General features: G+C 38.3%; 1 protein-coding gene across 1 annotated transcript in view; it reads left to right on the top strand.

Annotated features, from left to right (window-relative positions):
* The window catches only part of LOC139713215 (uncharacterized peptidase C1-like protein F26E4.3), a 33,860-nt gene that overhangs the window by 2,388 nt on the left and 15,433 nt on the right, over positions 1-16,039 (top strand). The window lies entirely within an intron of this gene.

Genomic DNA, 16,039 nt, shown 5'->3' with positions numbered 1-16,039 from the left:
ACAGGCTCCGAAACTTTGGAGAATGTCTCGCGTATGTTACGCGAAATCTGCGAAGTTTTTCCGATCATTTTACGACGTAATCGCAAGCTGTTCGCGTACCTTTTGAGACATTCTCGCGAACGTTTAGCGCACGTTTGGGGGATGTATGACCTATACGTTTTCTACAAATAAAAATCGTAACATACATCTAAACATCAAAGAATTATTAACAACTATAGTAACAAAAGAAATTAAAGACTAGCAAAGAGAAATAAATGTTTGATAATAAATACAAAAAAAAAATCGCAGAATACACTTAAAATTGATCTAAAGTATGTAAAATTTCATTTGAACTATAGAGATTATGTGTTGGAGGAACTGCAAAAAAAGAAGAAGATCCAATGCTTTACTAGTGGAGATATGTCCTAGGGAAAAAAATGGAGGCAAGCACACGATAGAGAAATGAGAGAAAAAGAAAGGAGAAACAGAGGAAAGAAAAAAATTCAACTCAAGACAGCTTCCACCTCTCCTTGGGTACATTTTCTCCCATGATTGTTTAAAATTCTTTGTTGTTCGCATTTCCGTCGCGTGTTCTTCGTGTACGTAACATGCTGTACTTTAGCAATGATACACACGACATTCGCACATACGTCGTGGAAACGTCGCACAAATTGCGCAAGAATAGTTTTCGGCTTCATTGTCGGAAAACATTCGGAGAAAAACTTTTCCGAATGTTGGATTTTGTCATTCGCGTCCTTCGCAAATCGTTCGCGTGCTCCGTGAAATCCCACCCTTAAGACAACCATTATTCTCTATGTTGCCGGATTTAGTAGGTGTTTCTCAAAGGCAATTTGCCATTGGGATTTATCGGTGGAGCGATTCATTCGCTGCCCCCACCGGGGTACATTCGAATGTCGCGAATATAGTCCATGGGCCAAGACCCGAAAAATGAGTTATTAGTACCGCCTGAGGTGGCAAAACCTTTTTGGTGTCATTTTGTTTGTCGGGCATAGATATGCTTATCAGGCTATGATAGCATTTCCAAATGAGTAGCTTAGTCATAATAAATGAATTTTTCACCAATTTGGTCTCGTTTTTATATCCCTGTACTTCTGAATCGAAACTAACCGCTATACAAAGAAGAGCACTGTCTTCTGTATGTTCATAGGTGTTCTGTTGTAAACGCAGTGCACTTAGTCTTTATTCAAGGCAGCGAAGGGAATATCCAAAGGGTTATGATGTCCACAGCTGTCACGCGGTACGCTATAGTCTTTATCTAGAACGATGTACCGTTATCATATCTAAAGTTCCTAATAAAAGGTATTATCTATACTGTTTTTATACTACCCTCTCAACAAATACATCAGTTTTAAACAAAAATCACTCTGTTCATTTGCAATATTATTTATTATAATGTATTGTAGTGTACTGGTACATTGTTTTGCATTATCTTTCATTGTTGGATGGAAATAAAGCGACATTGGCGTGGTATTAGCGTTTTCACAGTGGCGTTTTCACCGAAAAATGATAAATAATTGAAAAATACGGTAAAATTCACGAGGAATTGCTTTTTGTTGTTGTTGTTGTTGTTGCTGCTTTTAGATAAAGGGAAATACACTGTATCATAAGCTTCGGATATTCCCTTCGCCATCTTGAATAAGGACTAAGCTCTGTGGACATCATAACCTTTGGATATTCCCTTCGCTACCTTGAATAAAGACTAAGTGCCTTTAGAATTCCATCTTGCTTTAATATTCGCTGTCATGGCAGCAGTGAAATTGAGTAAATGAAAGTGGAATTAACCTACTTAGCTATGCAGCTTCGCCAAGACCTTCTAACCAATATTCCGCGACAAAATTTCCTAGTGAGCAGCGTTATAATAACAGAAGAAAATAGCGTGTATTATAGGATCAAAAGGGAAGGAATTGAGTAGTTGCAAAAGTATGTTGTTGGGTTTTTTTTTTTAATCACACGGCGATCCGTAGGTTAGCTATCGTATAAGGGTACCGAGTGTCCTCGGTGGTGTATCCATAACAACAACGACTCCACTGGGACCACGAATTATATGATCATCGGGAAATTATCATTGTGATGTGAAATTCAGTCTACACGAGTACAGGTGCTATAGATCTCAACAACATTGAAAATATAAGAGAGTTTCCTATATGCAGCATTGGGCAGCAGAATAAAGCGGCTGTTTTCCGTCTATTTTGCGAGCGAGTCATATAGCTGGTGAAGAGCAATTAAACAAAAAGTCGTCATAGCTGGCAATCACAATTCAAAAATAATTAGATGCGAGTTTGATGTCCTTTGAAAGCACGTGTATGTCAAGGGTCAAATATACCATTCGTATTGTTTTGGGTGTGGTTGATAACGCGATAACGGGGAAACATCGTAAAGGTTTTAGTTGACGCAAAATTGCTATCTATGTCCAAATTGTACGAAACTTCCACTATATATTTTTCTAGTATTTGCTTGATATTTGTTTATTATTAACGTCATGTTATGATATTATCCCCACCATAGTCCTCATGCAAAGTAATATGATACAGAATGATTTAATCAAATGAATACGATGCATAAGATATCATACTATTCTACCATTCATTGCTTGATTGCTCACTTTCTCAAACACACACACGCATCTACACACACACACTTTCATATGTGTAGATATGATATATAAGGGAGAGAGTATACATACATACACACATAGATGATATGATAATATAAATGTGTGTATATAATATATGTATATGTATATAATATATATATATATATATATGAATATGATATATATATATATATATATATATATATATATATATATATATACGTGAGTGTGTTTGTGTGTCTGTGTGTGTGTGCTTGCGTGTTTTATTCGCTGTCAACAATTTATTCAATATCTCTCTCTAAGCGCTATTCTATTTCTTCTTAAATCATAGAGAATCCGTCAGCCTATATGGACTGGTTGAATATAGACCTCAATATAAAGTTAGTCTGATTCGCGAATTCTATGGGAAGCAAATGCAAATCCCTCTTCTATCACGTTTTCATGCCCGAGTGGGAACCAGTAGATGCATTACCATTATCATGGAGTGCACACTTTGGACTGCGATCAACCGTGCAATTTGATTATCAAAAGTCATGTCCAGATAAAGGGACTTAATCCACCCAGTCACTTTACCTATCTTCCATTGATCTTTCCCAATAGTGTTCACGGGTTTGAATGCATTGACAATTGACGAAGAAAACTTGTCGTCTCTTACATGTCGACCCTAACTTTGAAGAAAGCGGCGCAAAAACCTCTGAGGTATTCCGGAAGGGTTGGCAGCAACATCAGTTTCAACAAAAAGTTCCAATTCCAGCGGAAAAAAAAAGAAAAAGGTTGACAACATAATCTAGTCTGCCACACATAGACCCTTGAGAGTTTCGGGACCGTGTGATTTGATGTCTTTCTTCCGGGGCTTATGTTCCTTTGCCATCTTTATTCTGCAATCTTTACCAAAACAAAATGTAGAGTAAAATCGCCACTCATGATAACAAAAAATTGATTCGCGTACCGTGGCTTGAAACATGAAACAGATTTTTCAGAGAACATGGCTCATTGTATTGTGAAAAAGGAGCAATTGCTGCAGTGCAGATGAGCAAATATTATTTATTGAGCGAAAATCCCATCTTAATAGTAACTGTAAGACAATATCTGTGAAGAGATGGGCTAAGCTCAATTTCTATACGTCTGAGAGTAGTCCATTATGAGATAAATAAAATCGAAACCTTTTCCAGTGCTATGTCACTTGTTATATAACAAGACATATTATTATCGTCGGCCTTATGCCAAAAGGGCCTTAACACCATAGACTTTGTACACTATTAGTGCCCTATTGGCATGAGGCCGACGTTATTAACATGATCAAAGTAATAAGGGATAAAGATATTCCGCATTTTCCTATCGATTTTTTGCTATTAAGCAGCTTTCATCACAAATCTCTCATCTTAACAAGAATGTACTTGATTCTTAATTCATAATATTAATTCATAATATATATATACATATGTATATATATATGTATATATAGTATATATACACACACATATACATAATATTATATTGCTGGGCTCGTAAGTACTACACTGGGTTAAATTAGGAGACTACAAATGTCATAAAAGGTGTACTATTTTCACGCTCCAGGCAATATTTCTTGTACTACTTCAATTGTGACGGATTTAAAGCGTACATAATACACCTGTGTATTTGACGTAAAAATACCCCTAAAATATTATTCAAACAGACGCACTTCGCTGAAGGGGAAAAGGAGTGTTCAGGTGGCATAAATAGGCGACAACAATGACAACAAAAACAACAACAAAACCCAGAATAACGCTGAAGTGGGGAATTAAACATTTCGTGATCAATGCAGAAAACTTCATTTATGATGGACGCATGTCCCGCTTGCTCCTGAAGAAAGGACCCCCTCACATTTTGAAATCCAGTGTGAGGGTAACTGTGCTCTTTAATGCTGAGGCGATACAAAGGCTTTAAACACAGTCGTCTACCAAACATCGCGACACAAACAGTTCAACGTTACGAGAAAATAAGACCTACACCAATGTCAGGCAGTTGAGCCGAATTGCAGAGCTGCCTGTTATTCATGTTGTGAGAGATCTCTTTGGAAGGACATCCAGGTAAGTTCGAAATTTAGTCTTTTTCGTAGAATTCAATATTCAAACACGTTGCCAAAAGCCAAACAACATTATTTGGTATATGCGTTCCAATGCTTATCATCTAAAAGGTAAGTCTAATAGTGATGCGTCTTTTCGGCACATAGAAAAGTAATAAGTTCTTGATTTTTTATTGTTCTCAACAAAATTATGTTTTGGATTTTGTGTGTAACTTCCTTTCCTATTGGTCATGTCGACAACCTAGCCCTTTGCATGTCTCTGTTTTCTCAATCGTTGTGATAAAGAATGATGAAAATAGCCGTATACACTTATTGCAAAGTTTAACTACCATAAGTACACCATGTCGTGACCATTAACATACATGTTATAACACATAACACATCGTGTTGGGAAGAATAATCTGCCAGTGGTAACTTTGGAAAAGTTGGAAACACACGAAGCATGGCCGAATGTGTTTTTTGCTGTTCCGTAATCACGGAGGATAGACAGCTATTTTGCTGACTCCTAACCAAAAGAAGTTATGTGCGCTATTTGTTTTATAAAACGGTGATATGATTTCATTTTCGCGGCAGCCACTTTCGCAACAAAAAGTTGGGATGCATTTGTACACATGCAATGCTACTCGGCGGAGCTGATCGTTTGTGTACCGGTCAGTATTAGTATGGGTAATGCCCGAAAAAAAAATGAGACGTTCATCGGGCAAAAACAAAAGAGTGGCGTTGTGATGGTTATCAGTTGATCATAATTATGATGGGGCTCCATCATCATGAAATTGTATCTTTATGTGGCTCCAGAAAGACGTAGTGTAGGTCTATTGCCTTAATTGCCAGCTAGACTACTCTTTTCACTATATCAATCATGAATTGACTGAAGTCGTTAATAGATTTATCAAGATGTAGGAGAACAATATGAGGGAGAAATATTCTGCGATCCGAAATCTATGTGTTGTCTCCACTATACCGCATCGCTTAAATGTCGTTACTGTGGTGCAAGATGAGTGGGTCGGGTTTGATGGACATGAGATCTTGAAAAGGTGAATTATGCAAATATTTATTTACCGCACGAAGGGCCCAATTAGAGTCGAACAGATAGATGGAAATTATTCACACTAGGCTCGTCTTTGTAAGCAGTCTAAGACTGTCCTACTTCTGCCAAGTGACATATACTGTCAACGGCAGTATTTTGAAAAGGGAGCAGGCATTTCCCCTTCCAAATGTCTGAACAAATAGATCAAGGGCCTAAATAAACTCTCGATAAATAACGATAGCTGCCACGGCGTTCATTGATAACAATAATAGTCGTACAGGTGTCATATTGATCTACTACTGTCCCGCTCAACGCTGCAACATCTTTGTGAGATATCGTCAACCACAACTCCTATAACTATGATGTTCGTAATTTTTGTTAGTCCCCTGTGTGTGTAATATAAAAGTCATGCCATGGGCAATGACAGACATCATCTATAGAGCCCCTACCTTTGAAAAATGGAAAGAGCCGGCCGTAACAATGAAATTCGAATCCGCGATCTTTCAAACAATCAAACCAGGTATTCACGAGACTGTGATTGCAAACAAAACACACTGAAAAAAATATATATCATTCAGTCGTTCAGTTGCTTTAAATGTAATCGGGTGGAAATCGAAAAGATAAGCCGCTAAGTATGGCGATCATAATGAATATTGTCGATGGAAGCGTGAATAAAATTGAATGCCCTCCCAGATTACAGAAGTACCTAGTTTTCTTTCACAACACCCTAAAGAGTACAGCACTGGATTCTTTTGCACAATGCCCGCAACAATACTGGAGGACTTAATTTCTTTTCCAGTGACAGATGCAACAATAGACCCTATAGCAATTCCACCCCACCCCCTTTTTTGGATTAGGTAGACCTACACTGGGACATTCAATTTCAACAACAATAAATTGAGCTGTCGATTTTTAAAAACTCCAGCAAAAGCTCATGAAATACTTATGCTCAACTACTCGAGCCGACGTACTGTGGTAAAGTACTGGGCGCAAATGCATCGTGAAGTTGTGGGTTTAAGGCCATTGCTTCACTGGTTGTATTAGTCAAGTATATTGCATTCATCGTCAGAACCTTGTCATTTAAGTACGTTCGAAAGAGAGAAAAGACATTAGAAGCAGGGACTAAAAACATCAATGCAGATTACAGTACAGTCAGGTAACATATAAAGTGCCATAGACAGAGGAAGAAAGAGAGAGAGAGAGAGAGAGAGAGAGAGAACAAGGGAGAGAGTTGGAGGCGTGCTGAGGGCTTGGCAGAACTAAAAGTGAGATTAAATCAGGAACTTCAAGTTTTTGCCTTGTTATCGAAATAATCATGGTTGGAAAAGGGGAAAAAACAAGATAAGAGGCATGAACTCTGAAATTGATGCTGACGATTGTTGTTATTATGCAAAATAAGGTTAGAAAGACAGAGAAGGAGAGAGAGAGAAGGGGCGAGAAAGTATATTCGAAGGAGTGGCGAGGGATTGGCAGAAATCAAAGTAAGATTAGATTTGGACCACGGTTTAATGCCAGAATAAAATTTCGTTAAGAAACAACGTCGGCAGAGGTAGTTAAAACTTCTCCCCCGTCTGAATGAGGCTTAACGCGAAACTTGATTCGAGTGTTTTCGACACGCCCACTCAGTGCAGGCCCGAGTTGGCAGCTGTCATTTGAACACACTTCTCGATGTTTTCCTTCAAGAAAAGCGATATTTTAGCGACCACACCACAATCCCGTCTGGAACTGTGTCGCTCGGCAGGTTGAACCGTCGCAAATATTTCCATCTCTTCGGAGGATAATTTTACCGCATTCATACTTGCCCCCATTGGTGGACACGCAGGTACGTAAGATAAAAAAGATACAATTGTACATAATCAACTTGTGACTGCATGTCGAGAAGTACAAGGTTAATATTTTCCATATTTCAGGTTTTCGCCTGTAAAAGCACATCAAGGTGATAACAAGTTTATAGGAAATATATTATTTGGCACTGCAATAGCTGATAGAACGGGGCATGAGGATTGTCTATATAAAGCAAATAAAGAGGATCACCAGGTTCAGAGTAACTATGTTTGTTTCGACTCTCTTTGCCTTTTTTTTCTTCCAGTTTTGCTCAAATAATTCCATCTGCATGTCTTAAATTAGCGTGTAACTCCTTTGTTTACCTTTTTTCACACGCTCACAGATCTGGGATCCTGGCATTTTTCGCTGTCGAAAACGACAATAACTATTACGCCGCTTTCACAGATCCAAATTCGATTCGGTGGAATCGTGGGGCTTTTTTTTTTCTTTGTTTTGCGCCATGTTAGATACATGTTTGTATTTTCTATTTCAATTCATCCATTGTCCTTATACGACACATTTCATACACAAAAGCAGAATACTTCAACTTGGCATGTGCAAGATGGGTCGAGCTCTTCTCAACTGCAGTGTATTTCTTTTACAGGTTTACTCGGTTTCAATTCTATTTTGCCAGGGCGGTGAGTTGGCTCAGTCGGTAGCGCGTCTGCCTCACGATCACGCGGCCCGGGTTCGAACCCGAGTCTGGACTGAGCAATGTTGTGTGTAAACATACCGTCCCCTCTAGCAAGAGGCAAAACACTCTATCCCTCGGATAGGACATAAAATGGAGGTCCCGTGTTTGAGAGAGTCACAGCTCATGCACGTAAAAGATCCCGCTTCATTCATTCATCGCAAAGAGCAGGGTGTCTAACCCGGTGAAGTGGTCCCACCCCACATCCAACTGGACCCCATGGAAGACCAGCTTAGTGTATAGCTGAATATGGGCTATCCAGCCATCTTCACAGATGGAAAATGAAAAACAACAACATATACGATATTCAGCGTCAAAAATTAGCCTGAAATATTTCTCTCAAGATATTGTGGCATTAATGATACTAAGTATTTGAAGATTAGATTTTACGGTTGCTTTTTTGTGTGTTTATTTTTTTTTTGTACATGAACTACAAGGAACACAAGATGCACTTACTTCAAGTCAACAGAAACTCAAAATCCTCGTATTCCTCGTATCTGTCAAAGGACGATTTAAGTGCTGTATGGGATCCTCTCAAAATTTTGAGAGTATTTTTTTTTCATCTGAATACTTTCGGAAAACACGATCAGTAACGGTTTACCAGTTAGATTTAATGATGTCAAAAATTATGTATTTCAAAGTATCTATATAACCAAATAGATATCCTAGGCCCTTCTTTATTTAGAACACCGTTGACACCAGTTGTACTTCCATATTTTGTTATTGCAATATTTCATTCACATCATTGTTGTCCATGCCGTTGCCATCACAAGGACAATTTATTAACAGGCCTACTGGGGTGGGCCTTTTACACATGCATGTAAGTACGTCGTACTGCTTCGAGGGTTCATGCAGTTGGCAAACTGCACAACAATATGTGTAGTTCGTGTGGCCGAGATTGAAACGCGCATCAGCCTTGCTATTGGAAAATATTACTGTGACTATGGGTGACATAGTCATTATGACACATCAAATAATGGATTCTTACTTCGACTTGACCTTTCACATCGCTACGTGGTAAAGGCGAGGCCACCGTCGCGCAATAATGCCGTTTGTAAACGCACGCGTGTGATTCCTATTCGGGAATGCTGAAGGGAGAAAGATAAACTTTGGTGTGAAAAGGGACTGCAAGCAAGGCAGTCGATAAAAAAGGAATAACCAAAGAGAAATTAAAACAGGAATACGGATGGTAGAAAGCTAAAAAAAGAGAGAAACAACATGAACTTGACAGATAGACAGAAAAAAAGAAGACCGTATATATAGATTAAGGGTTACAGTTTGTTATTCCCAAGATTTTGTTAATCCAAAAGTAAGATAAAGTTCGTTAATCCAAAAGTTCGTTATTTCGAAGACAAGTTATTCCGAAAATGAAATAAGGTTTGCTATTCCGAAGGTAAGTTAACCCGAAAGTGAAATAAAAATCGTTATTCCGAAGGTTCCTTGACTCGACAATAAAAAAAAAAAACGGTTTGTTACTCCGAAGATTCGTTAATCAGAAAACCAAATAAGGGTCGTAATTCTGAAGGTTCGTTAGTACGCACCTTGTCTTTCTTTTCAGATGAATGAACCTTCGGAATAACGAACATCACTCAAATTCATTACCTCCCCAAGACTTTTTGAATACCCTTGAGACTTTGCAGAGATCTTCCTGGTTAAAGAAGTCGGTGGATGAAACATATACATGTGGAAAAGAGCCGCTTGTCTTTTAGATAACATAAGTCTTTGGTCATCCTAAACTGATTTGCTGATCTTTTTTTATCAATGAATGCTGACATGTCATCCTAGCTACCAATTGCCAACATGTACTATAAACATTTGATATTATTACCCATGTCAGAGACTGACACCCACGAGTCATACACCCCACGAGTTTATCGTAAAAAAAAGGTCCATGAGTTCCGAACTTAGGTAAAAACAGCCTACGAGTTCGACATTATGTACAGCACGGGGCTTAATGTGTCAGTCTCGAACGCACCCTTAGTGTCAAACTTATGAGCTGAAGGACTCGTGGTCTGTATAACTCGTGGGCTGTATGACTCGTGGGCTGTATGACTCGTGGTCTGTATAACTCGTGGGCTGTATGACTCGTGGGCTGTACGATTTAGAGTTAGAATGGAGAAGAGTATAAGGGTGAGAGTTATACAGTGCACAGAAATAGAATAAAAACCCTAACAATAAGTTTTCTTGTTAGGACGTCTTTGCTTCAAGAGAGGTCAAATGCGTCGAAAACTTCGACATCAGGGGAAATACTCAAGTACATTGTGTAGGTCTACTTATATCCAGTGCTGAACAACTGGATTCATCTCCCTTAAAATCCGTCGCCACATTACGTATTGGAGTGGGGCTGCTATGCCATAAGTCTTTCATATTTTTGTTATCTTTTATTGCTTTTTTGATATTCGATGATATAATATTTCAGTCCATCTTTATCAGAGCCTAATCAGAGGGGCAACTTACTTAGTCTCCTAGTCTGCTAAAGGCTTGTTTTTTATTACATATTTTATTCCTTTGTTGTTGTTTTTTGTTGTTGTTGTTGTTGTGGGTTTTTTTTTTTACTTTGATACCGACATATCTTCTACACCAGATATAGTAATTTTCCAGCTCATATCTATGTTCTTGTATTTCCTAAGCTATTCAATCATGGCATCCGCAAGGATGTGGATTTTCTTAAATACATTGTAGATGTATCATTAGGATCACATGCCTATCAAAACACGTAAACGCCATAACAAAACACAACAACAGCAACAGCAAGAATAACGAAATCAGCAACAACAGCAACAACATCGTAACAACATTGTAGGAAGTGGATTGCACTATATACATTAACCAAACACAGCTGTCTAGATTTGCGAGGCGCAAAAGCCAAACCTGGGAATTCAATCTTGAGGGGGCGAGAAATACCACTCCCAGGAACGATATAGGAAAGAGAGTAAGGTGTTTAGAGTTATGGACTCTTTGGAACAAAAAAAAAAGAACAGGAAGAAATAGCTGGTAATTCAAATTCAATGTGCTTCACATCTGGTAAGTCGGGAATGGTGCGAACACGGTTGAAAGGTGAAAGAAAAGTCAAACAATCAGAAACAAAAAGAAAAAAAGACAAGCTTGCGAGAGGACCACCACGCGTCTGGATGTTGTCAGTCTTAGGAGCACATATCAAGTCACGGATCAGCTCAGAGAACATTGGTAAAGTATACATTCTCTGAACAGACTGAATTCTGAAGCCGTTGGTCCTTTGTATACAAGGGGCAGACTGCAGAAAACTATGAACAAGTGTTTTTGGCCCAATCATTGCCCGTCGACTTTTGGAATGGAATATTTAGCAGGGGTTTTACATTCCATATTTTATAAGAAATCAATCATAGTGGTTTAAATCTAATGTTGGTATGTATCGACATGCATCGGCGAGCATTGTTTTTTTTTTTTGTCTCCATGGGCGATTTGTAGACATAAATAGATGTCAACGTTATTTCGTTTTGTTTTATTTCATTTATTTTTCTATTTATTTGTCATACAAGGAAACCATTGTCCTTTGCCGCAAGATAGCAGTAACAGTAAATCCATAATTACAGTGAAAATATCAATAATGATGATAATGATGATGATAATAATAATGATAATGAAATAATAATAGTAATAATAATGATAAAAATGATAATAATAATAATAAGAGAAACAATAATAATAATAATAAGAAGAAGAAGAAGAAGAAGAAGAAGAAGAAGAAGAGAACTGAAGAAGGAGACAGAAGGACTGATCATCGCTGCCCAAGAGCAAGCACTGTCAACGAATGCTCTGAAAGCCAAGATACAGAAGAGAAATGTGGATGCCGCATGCAGGATATGCCGAGTGCAACATATCGTATATGGCTGTAGTAAACTGGCGCAAAAAGAGTACAAAAGACGACATGACAAACTGGCACAAGTCGTTCCCTGGGAGCTTTGCAGAAAACATGAAATACCATGTGAGAGCAAATGGTATATGCACGAACCAGAGAAAGTTTTTGAAAATGGTCAAGTTAAAATCCTGTGGGATTTCGATGTTCAAACTGACAATGTCATCCAGCACATGCGTCCGGATATCATCGTCGTAGAAAGGGCTCGACAGATGTGCACGATCGTCGATGTCGCGGTAACGGGAGACAGCAGAGTAGCCGCTGCAGCCGAGAAGGAGAAGGAAAAGATAGAAAAGTACCAAGACCTTGCCAGAGAGCTTCGCCGCCTGTGGAATATGAGAACGAAGGTGATCCCTATTGTCGTTGGAGCACTCGGAACAACGCCAAAGCAGCTGCGACGGCACTTGGACGATGTTGGTGTGCCCGATCGAGTGCAAACGCTCCAAAAAGCAGCATTGCTGGGGACGGCGCGAATCCTGAGAAAAGTACTGGAAGTCTAAGGTGCCAGGATGGAACATGACGTGATATTGATCTCCAAGAGATATCTTGTGAAGATAGAGATAACAATAATAATGATAATAATAATAATAATAACAATAATAATGATAATAATAATAATAATAATAATGATAATAATAATAATAAACAGTACTAATACTGGAGGAGCGACCATGGTCTCAGAGATTTTAATGATTATGTCTATGTCTCCGGTCACTGCTTCTGTTCAAGACGGCCTTGTCGTCTGACCTGTTTTCCCAGTGAATAAATTGTTAATGTTTGCTGTATTCAGGCTATGGAAAGAAAAAAAAAGGGTATGAAATTACACTTGACGAGTATCTGACAGTTGGCACTTAATAATGCATTTCGTATTGGCATTGTATGTGTCATGTAGGCCTATTAACCCGACCGGAAAGTAAACGTCTCCCAGGCAACTTTTTAGTATCAACACCCTATACAAGTATCAAACTCACTTGCCATTAACTTGATCGTTGTGTTATATCAGGGTGATAACAGATAGAGGAATTTGAAGATTTAGAAGAAGAAAAAAAAAAGAAGAATGTTTCTCGTAAAGAAAACTGGACTATTGTAGACTGATGTAGATGCAAACTAAACGTTTTAACGCGATACCACCAGTCGGCTGAATGAAAGGGGATGAAATCCAATTATACAATACTGGAATAGATGAAAGCAGCAATCAGTGGGACACATCAGCGAATTTTGAGGAAAATCAGATTATCCAGTGAAAAGTAATGGATGTTTAAAGTTTGGGTGCAGCCACCGCTGTATGAGAATGCTACTACAGTTTGTGACGTCATGTATGCCCAACGATAACCAAAGTGCATTCCACAAAATCAAATTTTTGCTAAAAAGTGCACATTCCCTCGACTTGTTACTGGTAAATGTATGAGTGGGTACATTTGCTGAAAGAGGAATGTCAGATGCTCTGTCATTATACTAATAAAGTGAAAAATGTTATAGTTTAATTACTCTTTATATCGTTGTTCATACATGACGTCACAAAAAGTAGTGTTGTCTTCTCATCCAGCCATGGCGTCACCGAAACTTTATACGTTCAAGAGTTTGGAGTGGATTGTCCGATTTTCTTTAAGACTTACCTCACATATCAATATTACTGCATTCTCTCAATTCACATAATGTTTGGGTTTCATTCTTCTTTAGGCTAGTGGCAAGTAGGCCTATTGTGTCGAATGAATGTGTCTATTAAAGAAATAGAGACACTGCGCAGATTGTTAAAGGACAAGTTCACCTTCATAAACATAAGGATTGAGAAGCGGCAACAATATTAGTAGAACACATCAGTGAAAGTTTGAGGAAAATTGGACAATCGATGCAAAAGTTATGAATTTTTAAAATTTTTGAGTTGGAACCGCTGGATGAGGAGACTACTACAGCTTGTGAGTCATATGCGTACAACAGGATAAAGAAAATATAAAGAAAATTCAACATATTTTCACTTTTTTTCGCATAATAAAAGAGCACTTGACTTGTCTCTTTCTAAAAGCATGGGGAATAATATTACCCCTAACATATTATGTCGGTAACGAGTCAAGGGAGTATGTACTTTTTTCAAAAGATGGAATTTTGTGAAATTCTCTTTATATGTGACAGTGCACCTCAAAACAAACAAAAAGTCGCCAGATATGAGTTTTTAGTTAAGACCATATTCTGAAAGACCAGACTTCAAGCTTTAAAATGATGTATAACTCAAATCAAATGGACTCTCCTAACCTATCTAAATATTGGAAAGAAAGCACAAACTCAGGAAAAGTATGAACTGAGAAAAGAGGCTCTGAAGTACAGTGTCTATTCAAGCGCTTAATCTTTACCAAACCGTGCTGGCTGTGCGATGAATGGGACAAAAAACAGGAAGTAAACCACCAGAGTAACAACAATGAAGGGATTATCAGATTAAACTGAAATTAAGCATGCCTCATTAACTCATTCTGTCCATACTTAATGCCAACTTTTAAAGCAGTAGCACTATCCTTTCAAAAATTATTAGAGTTGAAAGTGAAGAGTGTGGACAAGGTTTTACAGAAATGAAAAAGGGATTCGAAAGACGCACCTAATCACACTATTCTGCCAAAAATGTTCGAGATAAACTGCTTAAAAAACACACTTTCCTGCCCGTTTTATGATACCAAATTTTAGTATAATGTAAAAGAAGACCCGCTTTTTCAGAAAATATGAAAAAGTCAAGTTTGGCTAGGTTGACCCATTTCACTTATTTTCAGTCCTCACGCAAAATCAGTGTGTGCGACTTTATGTTCGTTTTGAGGTGCACGGTCTCATATTTTCCTTATATTGTTGTACGCATGTGACATCTAAGTTATTCATACACTGCAGTAGTCTTCTCATCCAGCGGGTACTACACAAAAACTTCAAAAATTCATAACTTTTGAACCGGTTGTCCGATTTTCCTCAAACTTTCAATGACGTGTTCTCCTAATATTGCTACATTCTCTCAGTCCTTATGTTTATGAGGGTGAACTTGTCCTTTAAGAGTTGCAAAAAAAAAAAGAGACTGCTGGCCATGTAACACGCACTTGATTGTTCTGCTCTTGTCTCATTAGTTTACATTGGCTGGAATTTCACAATGCAACTGAAATGAAAGCTATAAACTCCAAAGGATCCGCTGCATTGCCTGATAACACGCTTCATCGCGCACCCATCAGACACTTTGTTCCCGGGCTTTGCAAAGAATAATCCCATTCAGATTTAAAAAATATTGAAAGATACATGGACGACTCTCTGATTGGGAGAGATCCCAGAATAATCTCTAATCATAATTCGCCTTTTAATTTTCGTCTTCATGAAATAGACTTAGTGACTCATCTTCTCTTTTACTTTTCCCATGGATTTCTCTGCACAGATTCGGCCGTTGCGTCCAATCAGCCGTTAATGCAATTATTAGCAGAGGTGATTTTTTTTTTTCAAACTCTTTCACCTCGAATACTGTCGGGTGCATTTGTCTGACCGAGCGTGGGACGAAAACTGATCACAGCCCACATCAGTACTAAGGATATATTTGAATGTCGAACTCCACGACGCACAGACGACCACAGAGCAACGCGGGATATTATCATAACCCGGACCTATAGTCCTTTTCAGGTTTTAAAAGCAAGTTTCGATACTTCTTTTTATGGTTGCCTTGCTTTTCATCTCGTACCTTTTCCACAACAGATCCATAGGCCTTTTTATATTGTTTTCCTGGTGGTAATCAAATGTCATCTTTTTCTTTTTTTTTACAATCTCATGGTGGTATTCTACCTATTCCTCATATCGCCATTCTCGAATTTTTTTATGTTTTTTAAGGGGTATGGCAGCGGAGGGAGATTGACACTATTCTTTTTAATAACAGCCTCTTTCTGTTTATTTTGTGATGCGCGTGAGCTCAGCTTAGGCCCTGTAATGCATTC

The sequence above is a fragment of the Diadema antillarum genome, unplaced genomic scaffold, assembly GCF_040938485.1.
Source record: "Diadema antillarum isolate AM-2024a unplaced genomic scaffold, OU_Dant_1.0 seq00001926_RagTag, whole genome shotgun sequence".
NCBI lineage: Eukaryota > Metazoa > Echinodermata > Echinoidea > Diadematoida > Diadematidae > Diadema > Diadema antillarum.
This window is presented reverse-complemented; position numbering and strand designations above follow the sequence as displayed.